Source organism: Hirundo rustica, chromosome 14 (genome assembly GCF_015227805.2).
Source record: "Hirundo rustica isolate bHirRus1 chromosome 14, bHirRus1.pri.v3, whole genome shotgun sequence".
Lineage (NCBI taxonomy): Eukaryota > Metazoa > Chordata > Aves > Passeriformes > Hirundinidae > Hirundo > Hirundo rustica.
The window spans coordinates 5,788,863-5,805,456 of NC_053463.1; positions in this window are offsets into that span (position 1 = coordinate 5,788,863).

Here is a 16,594-nt window from a genome sequence, read left to right on the forward strand (position 1 = left end):
CACCACATGCTTTCTTCCTGAGCAGCTGCAGAATTGCCAGAAGTGCTTATTGATGTGGTGTGACACCAGCATCCACTGAACAGGAAAGAGCTCCAAGCAGAAACAGTTTGGCACACACTGAGCCTTCACCCTAAGAGCTCTTGGGATGATTTTGTTCAGTCAATATACTAAACTTCCCTTTAATAGCCTAGAGCTTTCTATAATAAAAAAAAAAAACCACCAGCAAACAAAAATAAGCCTTCTACATTAATTTAGGCAAAATTTAGGGAAACCTTCTTGCTCTCTGAGTTCTCCTCCTGTGCTCACAGCCATGACCTCACACTGGTGTTTGCCTTGCACTTATGCCTTATTCATGTTCAACACGTTCTCACACTGACATTTTAACTTCCAAATTGAGCTCAGCTGGATAAATGGAAAGTGTTTTCCTTGCTCTAGTCTAGGTCAAATGGAGATTGGAAACATCACATCCTAAATCTGGTGATTCACCAAGGAGTGCGTGAGGCCTTGGCCCAGTTTTCACCAGGCTGAATGGGGAAATGGATCCAAAAGATGTAACATCACTGTTATGTCATGAGATATTTTGAAGCTGTTTCTGAAGTGCCTACAGCCATATTTCAGACTATTTTTTTTTGCTTTCCAAGTTTAGAGATGTAGTCACTCTGCATCACACAGTGCAAATTCAGTGGGTAATGAGTGAAATTCTTAGTGCAGGTCTAACAAAAACTTATACCCTATACTGAATTCTATTTAATGAAGTAATTATTGCAGAAGGCCAGGTCTCTGAGAGGGAAACCTTTTCCATTAGTTCTTTTTTCCAGTATTATTCAGAACATGCCAAATCCAGCAGGAATCCTTCCACTGATGGTAGTGGGCTTTGCTGGAAGTCTGCAGTTACCATACTGGATATACTTGCTGAAGATTAATTTGAAAAATTCAGCAAACATTTAATTGATTATAATTATTTATGGTAAGAGGCAAATGGCAATGCTGCCCCCACAGAAAGTATCAAGGTGTGACTATATTGTATTTATGATTAATAACAGACACACGGCTGGGTCTGAAACAGCAATGCCAGCTCTACAGCTCTGCAGCACGTAAGGATACAACAGGTTTCATACAACACTTTGTCCAGGGCTGGGTTCAAGTCTGGTGATAATGGACACAAACTCTGTTTATAGTTTGGTGGGACACACCTTCCTCTTCCCCTGCTCAGCTGGCACAGACACTCCCAAGGCAACCAGCACTGACTCAGGTGAGAAATAGGGAAAGAGCATTTGAGAGCTGCAGAACTTGTGGGTGAATGAGGAAATTTCTCCATTCTCCGTGGAGAAATGTGTCACCAGAAACCATCTTCAGAAACAGGAGGTTAGCACTCCTGTCATGATCCTACACTGCTATCAGAGTTCTGTGATCTTTTCCCCAAGTTATGCTCAAACTGAGGGGCTCTAACATCTGTAAGGAGAGGGTTCAAGCTGTTCTAGCAGCTGTCACTGGCAGCTCACCAGGGAGGGGTTTGCAGTCAAAAAGGGACAGGAGCAGCTCGATGGAAGGTGTTGCTTCCCCACCCCCACACTCCCCAGTCCTTTTTAAACAGGGACATTTTAACACTTCAAAGAAAGATAGGAAGAAACGAACAAAGGCTCTGTTCAGCGTTGTGGAGAAGGTCAAACTTCTGGTTCTAAAGTCCTTGCAAAAACAAAATGGGAAACAAATAGTTTCTCTCTTTTCTCCTTCCCCAAGGAGCTGAGTGCTCTGGTAGGTTATCCTTAGCCATTGTGATGAATTTTTTTTTCATTTTCTGATGTAGTTGAAACAAAGAAAGAGGGGAAGAAATATGGAGCTGGAAGAGGCAGCATTGCCAGAGGAGAAAGTAATAGCTCAGAAGGGAAATAGGCTCTCCTTGCAAGCCTGCCAGAAGTTACCAAAAGAAAAATCTATTCCAGAACTTGGTTGCACAGATCTAACACTTTCTAATACAAACAGTTCAGTGTTTTACAAAACATTTCTGTCTAGTCAAACAGCAATGGACCCCACCACCTGCATCTACAGCAGCCTCAGCTTCTGACACTAGAGAGCTAGAAAGCAATATTTTCTGCATTATTGAAATATTTTCAAGAAACTCTTCTAGAAAATATCTACTCTTTATGGTACACAGTAGCTATTATCTCTATGAGCAGCATTATTTATTTTATCAGTAGCTGTAGTTACCTGTGTTTTAGTGACTGGGAAGTGACTAAGTCCTGGAATTATTTAACGCATCTAAAATACTGTTCCACTGTATTTCACCAGACACCCAGTGCAGTACCTTAAGTGGATTCTTTCTATGGCTCTGGGATTTAGACACCTTCAGCTATAACACAAAAGTCTTTACAGTAATGACTTTTAAAAACAGGTTTTTCTACCCTTAAAGAAGTTTCTTTGAGAAGGTTTTTCTTCTTGCTTTCTGTTAAAGGTTATTTGCCCATCCTATTAATCAGAAAGCTAAAAAGACTCAACATCTATGGTGATCCAAGAGTCTTCTCAAAGTTTATTGCTTTCAATTTGTCTGCTCAAGGAGGGAAAGCATTCCCTTTGCCCTGCACAGAGCAAGCATAGATCACCCAGACTGTAAAGCAAAATATGAAGATCCAAAGCTCAGCTTTTATTCCATGCTCATTAATTTTTGAGTGGTTAGAAGGTCACCTGAAATTGAGTCTCAATGTGATTTTAGACCTTGATTAGAAAATATTTTAGAGTTAAAGCTGAGCAGAAGCTGAGAAGTGATTGCAAAACACCTTTGAGCATATATTCCTTGGAGAAGAAACCATCTTTTCCTGTAATGGCAGACTGCTACCCCAACGGGACTGAACTTTGTCAAGCTCATATTTATGGTAAAACATGCACTTTTTAAAAAGTCTGGGGATAAGTTTGACTCAACACTGCAGAGCAAGAAGCCTCTACTGCTGTGTGTTTGAACAGCTCTCTGTACAGTGGGGTCCCCAGTGTCCCATCCATACAAATGATACAAGACAAAGGCTTCCCTAGAAATGCCAGGGTAGCACTGGGACTCTGCCTCATGCCTCAGGCTGTCACAATTAAGTCAGAGCAGGTTCTGCTGCCAGCAGAATGGGAGGGAGTCAGGTGTTGCATCGTTTTTAGCCTCCACAAATTCCACCAAGGAACAGACAGTTGTTACCTGCTGTGGGTCTAAAAGGGGGGTTTGAGTACGGGCTGAAACAACCTCTACTTTTGTAAGTAGAAGCTTTGACTCTGGTGTCATCTCACCATCCCATTGCAAGTGGTGGGATAACAGCAGCTGACCTCCCGTGGCAAAAATGACTGGAGGACCTCTCAGATCTGTCCCAGCCCTATTGTCTAACTATCTATTAGCTCGAGGCTTTCGTCTCCATCTAGCAGCTCTTTCGAGTGCTAATACATGTAAAGACAGATGAAGATGAATAAATCCAAGCTCCAGTTTAATAATTCGGAAGTCTACTTGTGAAGTGAGGGGCACCTTCTCAGCAGTGAAAGGGCATAGCCAAAAGACGACACAGGTGCCTTCTTTCTCCTCCTTTAATCCATTTTCAGACATTCAGTTTCCCCAGCTGCTGATACTGTAAAAATGTTGCTTGGCAACATGGTAACAGGGGAAAAAAAAAAATCTTCAAAAACATTAGGAGTTTTTGTCCTTAGAAATGTACTAGTTCAGCACATCCAGCCTCCTACAGATCCATTTTAGAGGAGGAGGCACAATGATTTCCCCGCCATGAACCAGTTCCAACAGCCTTTAAAGCAAAGCAGTCAAAATGGGAAGGGGCAGGGGTGCCCTCAGGTGCTGGAGGGGTGGGACAGACCCTCACATGGGGGCTGCAGGCAGTGTGTGCCCCATTTCATTTCCCTATTTAATACTGAGCATTCATCTGACACCTCAGACAAGACATCTGTAGACCAGATACTGTTTTAGTGGCAACAGAAGAAGTTGTATCTTTATATCTCCCTCCAAAGGACATTGCCATAATGTCCTAGGATGCAGTGATTAGCTCTGCCTCCTCTTTTCCACTCCCAATGCTCACTGACAGTGATGAAGTGGAGGCAGGCCCAATCTGCTTCCAAAAGTGGCAATACCCAGCTAGAGAAAGGGCCAGGCTGCTGAAGACCTGGCGAACCCAAAGACTGCACGTTTTTTTCAAGAGAAATCATTGAATCAGCCACACTTCTTTACTGTTGACCTCCCATGAACAGCCACACGAGGGACTACCAGTTAATTATTGACACTGGTTTCCACTGGAATCAACATTCCTAGATTTTATACTGTCAATCCCATAGAAAATAGATTTAAAGTTCATGGCTTTCCTCCCACGGCTCTTGCACTGGAATTTGTTATTGCACTGCACTTCTGATATCCACAGAGCTGTGTCTGGTTCATACTTCCAAAGCCTGGTTACCAACATTTATCATCTGCAAGCCAGAACACAGCTTTACATCAAGAGGAAATGTTCTGGCTTGTACGAGGCAAGAAGTGATGAAAGTTCTTGCAGACACAAAACAAGTACCAATATTTTTAAAGCAGGATCCCAAAAGATATCTATCTTTATTTAGCTGGAGGTAAACAGCAGAGTTGTTGTGATGGCAGCACAGACTTTTCAGCCTCGTGTGGCCCCATCTCTGTGGTTATTAATGCAGAGATAAAAAATCTAGACAGTGGGTCTCATAAGATCAGTGTCAAAAGGTCTGTCAGGTTTGAGTTGTGCCTGCTGAGCCCCACAGTTACCTAAAAATGAGGAAATACATTAGAAAGAACAGATTGCAAAAGTGAGAGTTTCTAGAGTAAATATCATAAATGCCTATAAACAGGAATAAAACACTGAATTAATGCATATCTTTTTCTGATTAGAGAGTTATGTAGATGAGGAGCAGCTCCCCTGAAATGAAAAGCCATTGAAAGGCAGCAAAGGATCTGGCCAAATCAATCTAGACTTGGGAAGTCTGAGCACTGTGTGGGGAAGGGAACATTGCTCTGAAAGACTGCTGGTAGTCTGCTAACTCAAACTCCTGCTGCAATGCCAATTTAATTAACACGCTTAACTGCTCAGAGATCTCCAGGATTGCTCACTGGATTGGCAGCCTTTCCTCACTGCTAATTGTGTTACTTCACTGCGAACGAGAGGGAGATGAATGAGTACAGTAGCGCCATCTTTTCCTGCTGATGGAGGAGGAGGCCACACTAAGTAATTTGACTCTGACATACTGCCTTGTTTTTGCACGTTTAGCCCATATAAATAAACACGGCAGAGCTACTGCAAGCTGATGAGCTGGATGGCAGCAGAACCAAGTCCTCCGGTGGCTGCCCATGGCACAAGGGCTTGGCAGCACTTGGTGGCACGTCCACCCAACACAGCAAAGCTCAGTGCACCTTCCAAATCACCGCCCAGCCAGTGCCACGGCCGCGTCTGGACGAGATCCGTGTGTGCAAACACTCCCCAGAGGCTCTGATTAAACAGAAAATCTCCCTGCCCTGCAAACTCTGCTCTTGTTTGAGCAGCACTTCCTGACAGAAGGGGACAGAAATACGATGGCAATATTGCTGGCATGGACAGAGCCTGAGGTTAAAGCAGGGAAAACACACGGTGCTTAAGGGATGACAGCTCTCCTCCTAAAGAGCCTGATACTCCCAGATTAGCTCATCTGTTTATTCTGAGGCTGCAGCATCCAGAAGGGAGACAATCTGCAGGATAAAAAGGCACTGAATATTTTGGGTCCTTGGAGTCCTGCTGCTTTGAGAAGAAGCCTCCAGCTACGCCAAGGGACAAGCCTGCAGGTTTTTGACTGTGGAGAATTCAGTTTGGGACTGAGGGCAGCCTTAGGGCTCCTCTGCGAGCGCAGTCTAAATATAAACCTGCACCCATGAATTCACTGGGAGCTTCAACGCTGGTTCCAACTTTAAACGTCAATGCGAGATTAAATCTTAAATACAGCAGTGACAGCTTACACCTCCTGAAAATACACATCTAGAGGTATCCAATTACTTCAATTAAACTACAGTGGTAATTAACTTCTGGACTTTTGCATGAGGGGCAGAGGCGAGCTAAAGGCTGCCCACAAAGCTGTTGCCCCCTTCCTCTCACTGGCACCCTGAGACATGCCCCGCTTCTCAGAGAGAGGTTACCCCATTTCCCTGCTGAAAATGAAATTGGGACCCTCCTACTGCAAGACTGCTTCAGACCCAGGGAAGACCAACCGCTATTTAACAAACAAACTGAAGTATGGGTCCACCATAAAAATATTTTAAGCAGATCCGCTTCCACCACTCTCAGTATTTTTATTGAAAATATTGGCATAGGAAAGTTTGGATTTTAATCCCAGAGTGAAAGATGAATTAACATTTCAGAGCAAAATAAAAAGTTTGTACTCAAGTCAAATTCAGGATTTTTATTGTGGACTCTAAAAGACCCTTTCACAAGTGGTGCTTTTAATCTAACCAGCTCTAAAGGATGTTTTTCGGGTTCCTCATGCATTCAGAGAGGAAACATCATTACTAGGCTTTTAGGAGAGGACCAAACCAGGACAATCCACCAGTGCCCAAGGGAGAGCTGTTTTCTACCTGACAGAACATTAACTCACACCAACCTCTGCAGCAAAGCAACACTGTAGAATAGGGAGGGGGAATACAGGAGAAATTAAGATGTTTCTAATTGCCATATAGCATCATATATTTATAATTACTTCCTCTTGACCAAACACAGTGACATCTATATGTTCAGCTGCATTATCTGGAAACAAGAATAAAGTAAAAGTAATTGAGGTCTGACTTGATCTGTGCAACTTAATTATAATGTTGCATTATGACAGAGAAAGTCTAAGCTGAAATCATCAGGCAAAGTCGTCTGTGCTTAAGAGCTCTACAGTTCAGTTGAGAAACCACATTTAAAAATCCAGTTCCAAAAGGCTCCAGTTTTCTGCTTTTTATTCCCCATAGGAATTAGCTGATGAAATTGCTCAGTGTTTTATTCTTCAGCTATTAGTCCCACTGAATGAGAAATAATTCCTTTTTGTTTCTTCCTCTTTTCATAATGTAAAGCTTGGCAGAGTTATAGGAACTTGAGCACAAAAAATGAACAAGACACTTTGATCTTCCCCATGAGAGAAAGCTCTGCACAGAGACACACACTCAAAGTTGTTCTAAATGTGGATTTTGCAATTTGCACTTCCCCAGTTATACCCAAGCAACCCTTGTTGCTCTGTGGTCACCTGTAGCAGAGCAAATTTAGTCTATTAAGTAGCAAGAATTCACAGGCAACTTGTGATATTTTTTAGGAGGCTGAATTTGTATATTATTAAAAATTAAAACTTCATACTCTTGCAAACACTTATTTAACTCAGTCTTTCTTCCTCATTATCTGCTGCTCACTCCTTACAATGCATTTCCAGCATGTCAACCCCCGAACTGTGTCAGTGTTGCTGAAGGAATTCCACAGATTAGGGATGAATAGAAAATATAACACCAAATCCATGGCTCCAAGGCTGCCAGAGTTAAAGAAGCATTTGGGCAACCCTCTCAGGCACGTGGGATTCTTGGGGCTCTGCACAGGGCCAGGAGTTGGATTTGAATGATCCCTGTAGGTCCCTTCCAGCTCAGGATATTCTGTGATTTCTTTTTCCCCCTTAAAGGTGTCAGATTCCTTTTCTTCTGGCTCCCAGTGGTGCTGCACAAGGATTTGTCACACCTGAACTCCCAGCATGGATTCCCAGTGAAACACTGATGTGGCAAGAGAAAACCATACAAGGGATAAGGCTCTGGGTGTTTCATCTGGAAAATCCATTCTTATCAGAGGACTTGCATTCATATCTTTGATGCGAGATCACTTCCAAGAACTATGGAATCATTTGGAGTAAGTCACCTACTCAGTGTTACACTTACAAACACCATGTGTCCTCAATTATACTCATTCACATCCAATTTTTACTAGAAATCTTTGACCTTAGAACACAATTTTTTCTCATTATTAGCTGCAGAATTTTCTTTTTATTCCCTTTTTTTTTTTTTTTTTTTTTTTTTTTTTTTTTTTTTTTAGGTAGAAAACTCACATTACAAAGTCTCACCACTCAAAAATGTACAGGTCACAAAGAAATCAACTTAGACATCTATTTTGAAGCTATGAAAGATGATTTCTCTACCTCACAATAGCCTGGGCATAATACAACTAAAGATTTTTCTGAAGAAACCTAAAATGAATCACGGATTGCTTTGAGGCTACTGCATTAAGCTCATCTTCTTTTACGTCCTAGCCATCAATAGAATCTCCCATCAACTTCAGTCCTATTAATGGATGCTCTTAAAATCTTTATAACAGGATACACTCCCCACAAATAACTGCAGAAATAGTGGTCTGTGTTTAAAAGTTTACATACTCTGTTGAGCAGACAAAATACTGAGTGGTGACTAACCTATATGCTTAATGACACATATCTCCAATCATCAAAATAGTCATTTTCCTGGGCTTCATCTGAATAAACCAAGGATATCTCTGTGCTGCCATCTGCTTTGATTCCTATTTTGTTGTTGCTGTTCGTTGCACACAAATAGAAACACTCGATAAGTGTAGCACAGAAGTCTTGATGCAGTTTCAGAAATATTTCACAATAAGGTACACAAGAAAAATATCCCGTGTAGTGTCAAGAGCGTAAATTAATGGCAGCTGGTCAGCTCGAGCTCCTTTTCTGTCACTAGAGGGTTGGGAAACCCTCTGCTTGCTGGGGCAGAGCTTCACAGCAGGAGGGACGAAGCAGAAAAAACAGAAGGAATCTTGTTAGAGGCTGAAATCGCAAAGTTGCTGTAAGCAGTTCTCATTTGAAAAGATTTTTGAACACATTTCCTTTTATTTACTATCTATCCTGCAACACAAGTTTCCTTTGGGAAGCTCTAAGGCTTTTATTTCACCTACCTACCCCCACAGCCCACATGAAACCTGGCAGAGATCAGTCTCCAACCTCCACACAAGGGCATGCAAAAACACTTTGCCTAAATAACACAGAGAAGTGGGGAAAATGCTTCCAGGAGTTCTGAGAAAGCATTTATGCAGAGCAGGAATTGAGAAACCCTGTGTCTGCTAATGCTCCAGTGACACAAAACAGATTATAGCTGTAGATAAAAACCTCGTGCCATTGCTGGTGACAGCAGTCAGGGCCAGGTTCAAATAGCCAGAGGGACTCTTCCATTGAACGATGCCATTTAGCTGAGCCTGGGGAGGATTCTAGAGAATGTTGGATTATTTTCCAAGTACTCTGCATGAGTTGAAACGCCCCATCTTTCAAAACAGGGCATCAAGGTCTAAAACCTGCAAAGCTCAGGAAAAGAGTCAATAGAGCATAAACTCCAGACAAGATATTTGTCATATCTGCATGTCCCAATTCCCCAGCAATAATTCTGACTTTCCGTTTCCCAGGTTAAGCGCATCAGTCCCTCCAGAGTCACTGCCTAAACACCCAGAGCTCAAGCACAGGGCTAGCCCAGAACAGTCCTCAGGCAGTTCCTTTGCACAAACTCAAAGTAACAAATTTGCCTGGAGAATCCACTGCCGACATCAGTAACACCAATCCCACCTCTGCTAGTCAGAAAGCACTGAAGAAAAGAGTGACATGTAATAAAGAGCCCTTTTAAGCTGTCGATTCGTTGCCGTCCATCAAGAATTCCGCTCCGTGGCATCACCTGGAAAAACAACCCAGCATCACAGAAACCTCAGTGAAAGGATCCCAGCCGGAGCTCTGGGAAGCAAGACCTGTTCAAAATTGGCTGCTCTTCTCCAGCTTCTCATTTCTGAGCTTGACTCCACTAATGAAATAACTTCTCAGCTGGGTCTGACCTGTGCCAGCTTGAAGAGTTACGTGGAAGAGAGTTTTATATCAAGTAGAACCATAACAGCCTTGTCAAAGTTTTTGTGGCAGAAGCGCACATTTCTGATGTGATTTCTTATTTTAATAAGCTGCAATAAGGAGTAGAGAGTCTCCTAAATTGCATCCACATGACACAGGGAGATTACAGCAAGCTGGAATCTCTACCAGCTCAGGACATCCCTGGAGGAGCTGTGCTCTCCTCAACCACTTTCTGATCAGCAGAAGACAACAATGGATTTATCGTCCAGTGATGCAACTTAAAATGAAAATGTGCTTTTTCAATATTCACAAACTGCCTTAAAAACATCAGGTTTGAATATTTTTCCCCAGGATGGCAAAAACCAGGCTTTGAGCCAAAGAGTAAAGCTCTTTACATAAAACGTCCATAAAAATACCCAAAGACTATCTATTTCACCTCTCCCAGGTGTTTCCAGCATTCCCCAGAAAGGGCTTGCTGTGGCTATTAGCTGGCTAGTTACACTGTAGTTTTAGAGACTCATTACAGTGCTCTACAATTATTGCCAGCTCATCCTAAATTACCGGCTTCTCTAAGCCCGGGTGATGCAAACAGCACTTAAGGGACAAAGACATGACAGTGTCAAGCTAATGCAAGACCAGAAACTCCTCGGTCTGTGAAACAGCACAGCCGAGTGTGTGATCACTCCCCAGCACCAGCCTCTCCGGGCTGCTCCACTCATTCAGCAGGAGGATGAAACACAGGTCTTGAATGGGTGTGGCTGAAGGCTCTGAGCTGACACTAAACCCTCCAAAGCAGCAATATTCAGGTAAAAATATCCCTCAGTCCTCCTGCCAGTGCTTGTTCGCATCCCAAGCCCTCTCCTCAAAACAAGTCACCTGCAGCTTTCCTGGCAGCTGACAAGGGAGCTGCAGGTGAAATTTTGGGAGAGGGGAAATCAAAGCTGGTTTAATGCAAGATAAAAATTAAGTTTTCTTTTTTTCAGTGGTGCTAGAAAAAAGCTAAAATGGCTCATGCCGTGCTACTGTTGGAGCTCAAGTGATATGGAATAAAACAACCAGTGCAGGTGACTGAAACAAAACAGTTGAATTAAATCATAGAGAATAGCCTGAGACACCCCAGGGCAAGCTGAACCTTTGGGTTTATCAATGTCAGCTACAGGGCTAAAAGCATTCCTTCAAAACACCTCCAACCGCCTCCTCTGCCACACAACCACCTCACCCCAGGATTTGGTACCTCTGAACACATAACTTCTTGCAACAAAAGGGAAGAGAAGCTCCAGAGCAGGAGGTCACTGCAACCCCAGCACTGCCAGGTGCAAACCCAGCACCACAGAGCCTCCTGAGGGGCCTCAGAACCACTCCAACACATTTATTTGAAGGGAACTGATGAGTAGAGGGCTTGGTTGAGGTTGTATCACCTCAGGATAAGCAACACCATCAGCCACACTCTCAGTTTTAAACCCCCTTGTGTACCACCTTGCAGTTCCATGGCCTCATCCCTCCCAAAGCAGGGGTCAGCAGTGGGTCAGAACCCACAGGTCAGAGGTCCAGGAGAGCTGGAGCAGCCACAACTCTACTCTCATCCATCCTGGGGCTTTATAAACCCTCCCCAACACCCCCTCCCTTTCCCCACTCGTGCTGGGTTAAGGATAACAATCCCTTCACTCAGCCCTCTGCATCTGGTCTCACAGATGCTTCCTGCCCACCGGAGAAGGAGCCTGGTCTGCCAGGAAGGAATGTGGCAGCTTCTCATCTTGCTGTCCTGCCTTGTCACCCCAGAGATCTCACTGGTGACCCAATGGGCAAAGTTATCTCAGGTCCAGCAGCGTTGGCAGGCTCGTAGTGTGGGCAGAGAATGGAAAATCCTTGGAAAACACAATACACTTTTTTTTTTTTTTTTTTTTTTTTTTTTCCCCCAAGGCAGCTACAAAGGACACCAAAGCCATGATAACTTCTGGTGTCTCAGCTCCATGGACATCCTTCCAAGGCAGAGTTCAGCCTCCAGCACACAGAGAGCTGGTGGCTGTTAATCACAGCTTCCCCCCTCTGCAGCCCAGGAGGGGAGGTCAAACACCAGCAGCACCTTATCTTTAGCCAAGCAGCCATTTTGGGTCTCCTTGCAGGCTGTCAGCAGCGTGCTGATGAATAAGGGAGTGTTTCTCCTTGGCAAGGCTTTCCATCATGTTAAATGAAGGTTTGACAGCTTTGCTGTGTGCAGCCTGCCCCGCATGTTGACTTCAGCCAGGGGAGAGCAGCAGCTCCACGTCCAGGGCCATGGGTCCATGTCAGCAGCAGCAAAAATAATGGCCCAAGGACTCCGAGAAAGAGCAGAAAAGTTCAGAGGATGGTAGGGGGATTTGCGGAGTCTAATTAGCAGGAAAAAAAATTAGGGGGAAAGGGTCTAAATTCTCAGTTTAAGTGACCTTCGCTGCTGCTATACTTCTCTGTCTTCTTATCATCTCACATCTGACAGGAAGTAAATCTTTGGGTGTATTTATTGTCTGGGTGCATTTGATACAGACAACCACCCTCACAGCTCCACTGTGCCTATTCTCCTCCAGGTTTAGGGGGAAACACCCAGGCTGGAGGGTATTACCCAGCTTAGGGAGGTGTTTGTGCCCCTTGGAAGGTACACAGCCTGCTGGGGTGGCACCACTTCTTGAGAAAGGACTAAAGAGCAAAATATGTGCACCCAGAAACTGGCTGAGTTGCTGGACTGAGAAGCCAGCAGAGAGACTTGGCCTGCTCTGTGCGTGCATCGTGGGAGAGGGGCACGGATTGCTGACCCCATTTGTTTCATAAGTTAATGGCTCCAGTGTGCAGTCTAAAAAAACACTGGCTTTTACTTTTTAAAGCCTGATGAGAGTTCTGACATGTTCACCATTCAGGAATGTTTAAACAGCTCCCCCCCAAAACCCAAAAGCTTTATCTAAGAGTCCCCTTTCATGTTCCTTCTTTCCCCAGGTGCCTATCCCAAATCCCACCTTGGCTGGCACTGCCTCCATCTCCATTTGCCCTTTTCCTCTACTTTCTGTACTCACCACCAGCAGCGTTGGTGGACCAGCACAGACACAGTGAATACAGCTTGTTTCAGCTTTGGGAAATAGTATTCCATTTTTATTTATCATCCCCTCAGCCCAAGAGTTGCAGAAGTTCACATCAAACCCTGCTACCCTTGCTGCTGTTCTCTTGACACACTCTAAATACCAGACAGGCAGCCCTGGCTCACGGGAGCTGACAGCTGAACTGGTGGAGTGACACAGCTCAACCTACCAGTGAGAAGGGTGGAAAAACATTTTTATTTGCAAATAATGTTTATCAGAAGACTTCTCATGGCCGTGTGCAACAGGGATTTCGTGCAGCCCTTCACAGACCCAGCCAGGGGCACCCTGTGCTGTGTGTGGGTACTGGAGATCCCCTGCCAGTCACCACCACTGCTCCACCTTCCAGGAATGTACCTCTTGTTGTCCCCAGCCTGTGAAGGGTTCTGCACGAAGATGAGCACACAATTCGTCCTAAATGTAGAAATCACACCTACAGGGGGGATAAATATCTTTCTGACAAGTAGACAGAAGCTAATTGAAGGCTTCCACTAAAATTGTACAGTAGCAAAAGGTAAAAGTTTAATGCTAAGGCAGCTATAAGATAATAGAGGAGAGAGATAAGTGTTGGCTCTGCTTGTTGCATAGACTATGTTTGTTCCAAGAAAAGTTAAGCAAAAAGTCCACCTCCCAGAGATGAATAATAATATCTGTTAACTTTTATTCCCACTGCTAATATGCATATGTGTCATCGAATTCTGGCATCATTCCTTCCTTTTAAAAATATTTAGATGATGTCTTAAGTTTTCTAAATTCCTCCATGAGGGAAGAATGGATAAGATACAATGCTGCTGAGCTGTGTTACTCAGATATTTTTTTTATTATTCATTACATAAAGCTGTTGAACTAGGAAGTTGATTATTATTCTGTGGGAACAGAGACACTTTGGACAGCTAGATTGGTACCACTAGAAACAAAACAAGACCAAAGCAAAAGGAAAAATCTGTAGCAGCAAAACAAAGACAAGCTTTTGCTAGGTCAGCTCCTGTGCATTGCCTTAGGGAAAATAGATGCCTCTGTTGATTTTGCAGCTTTTATTCCTCAGCTCAGGAAGAGGCATTTGGGAGGAAATTACGGATGGTTTCGCTTGGAGGAAGTTTAATTTTCAAACTGCTCTGCCCACATGAGCTTTGCACAGAAGGTCTCTCAGGGCCCCCTTTTGTTTCTCATGTGCTGGGGGAGCACTCAACAAGCACCTCCTCAGGATGGCGTGGTGGAGGAGAATCAGGCAAACAAACCCACTCCTCGTGTCTCAGGCTAGGAGGAGATTCCAAGCCTGAATGAACTATTTCAGTTCATTACTTGGCACTTTAATCACGGACTGTTGGCTTTGCATCTGAGATCTGGCCAGGCTCAGTGAAATTAATCCTTTTTTTTTTTTTTTGACTTTATGTTTGGTCATTCCTTCTTTCCAGTGATGGAATTAAAAAAAAAAAAAAAAAAAAAAAAAAAAGGCATTCATAAAATTCTCCCTGCTGCTTGGTGATCAATACAGAAGTGTCAGAGAGGTGTCTGGCAAGATGTGTCTGAATCCTCCAGAGTATTTGCTGTGCTGTACTCAGAATAACACGGCAGTGCTGTGTCCTGCACATGAGAACATCCCCATTACCACAGGAATGGAAAGGTGCTGACAGTCTCAAAGCGTCAGGAGCACATGGGCGTGCACAGGAAGAGCTCACAGCACTGATGTTTGCTCCCCACAGGCAGGTTTTTGGTCTTCAAAGAGTTCTCCTTGGATTCCCCACTGGTAAACTCCACTGTGCCCTGGCCAAGTTTTATCAGGCACTGCCAGATGGTGGTTTTTCAGGAAAGGTGCTCTGACTGCCTGGGGAGTGGGAGCTGCCATGTCCTCACCAACCTCTTGCACAGCATAACTCAGCACTGCAGTTTGTGGTCGATCTAGGATCATTAGACCAAAATTCTTGATCTATTATTAGCAGAGCATTTCAAAATGCTCAGCAGTCCTGAGAAACCCTTTCAAAAAGGTCTCTCCTTTTATTCGACACACAAGTTTCTGGCAAGGGAGGGAGAATAGTCCCTCATAAAACTGCAGAGGAATAGGAGAGTTCTGTAGGAGTGAGAACTGTGTGTCTGTGTTCCTTCCTCTGGATGTTTGTCGATATTATTCACTGCTTAAATATGAATTGATGGCTTGTGTGCAGTGTTTCTTTGGGGGATCTGCCAATGCAGCAATGAAATGGATGTTCTGCCTGGCCAACAGCAATTACTGTCCCCTCTGCCTCCTGTCCTCCCAGCCTGTGAGTCAGGCTTCGTTTCTGCCACTTGCACAGAAATTGCTTGTCCAGCATGATGGGTTTGTTCCTCTCTATGACCTGTCACACAGCTGGGCAGCCCCTGGAGGGTCAGGTTTGCACAGCACTGGTTTGGGTTTCCTGCCAATTAGGGGGGAAAAAAAAAATCCCCACAAACAACAAAAAAAAAACCTCTCAAAGACCAGGCAGCTACAGAAGGCAGAAGGGCAGGTGGACTTGAAATTTTCAGCTGAGCAGTTTGTGAGGCTGTGCCAGCTGCTGTGCCAGCCCCTGCGAGACCCCAGCACCTGCACACCCGGCTGGAGGCACCAGCCAGTGCAGTGGGAGGAGGGCAGCAGAAAACACACAGTGAGGAGCTCAGAAACCAGCCAGGGAGAGAGGAAAGAATGGGAGTAGATGGGAGAGCTGTGGCACTCCAGTGTCCCCAGCAAAGCCACCGCAGGTTGCAGTGTCCATGCTCCGGGCTGGCATCGTGTGCGCGCTCAGCAGGGAGCTGAGCCTCAGCTCGGAGCCTGGGACCTGGCACAGAGGGTGATGTGGATATCCAGCTCCCAGGTGGCTCAGAGGGTCCAGCACGAGCTCTGGATAGGATTTTGAAGGATCATGAAGGCCTAACTTTTATATGGTGGCAGGATTATGTGATTTAGGATATGTAAGCGAAAACCAGGCAAAAAGCTACTCATGGGTTAGGTCAGGCAGCAGAGCCCCTGATGGGACCTCAGGGGACACTGGCTGCCAGAACAAAGGACTCTCACGCTGGCCAGGCTTTTCTAACCCTCTTCTGCTAAAGGAAAGAGTCTTGTGCCCTCTGTGCTTCCTTCCTTTGCACGTCTCTGTCTTTAAGATATAACCAGGACATCACAGAAGCAGAATAGACATTTATCTGTGCTCTCCACCACAGCCTGCAGAAAAATTGGTGTTACATCAGAATTAAACTAGAGCACTACATGTGATGAGACACCTTAAATTTTCAGGTCTAATCAAAATCTGAATTTTTGCAGAAGTTTGGATTCGGTCTCTTTAGTTGTTTCAGAAACCTCCATGCAGCCGCTGCCTACTCTCAGCATCAGAAAGTGTTAAAATCATTCCAGTGAAATCTCCTAAATCCCCTAAAAAATTCTACTGTGCCTTGAAATTATATCAACTGTGATAAATGCTGAAAAAGTTTGGTTCTTTTCCCACAACTTTTCATTTTTATGCTCTTCTCATTCCAAGTGGCCCAAGGAAGAAAGCTGTGAAGTTTTCACTCCTCAATTTCAGCAAGGCTGAGAGGGAAATGCAGAGGCAAAGGCCATGCCTGAAGTGTGTCCAACCAAGAAGACTTCAGCAAATCACTGAGATTATTTTGAAGTGCTTATCCAAACTGAATCT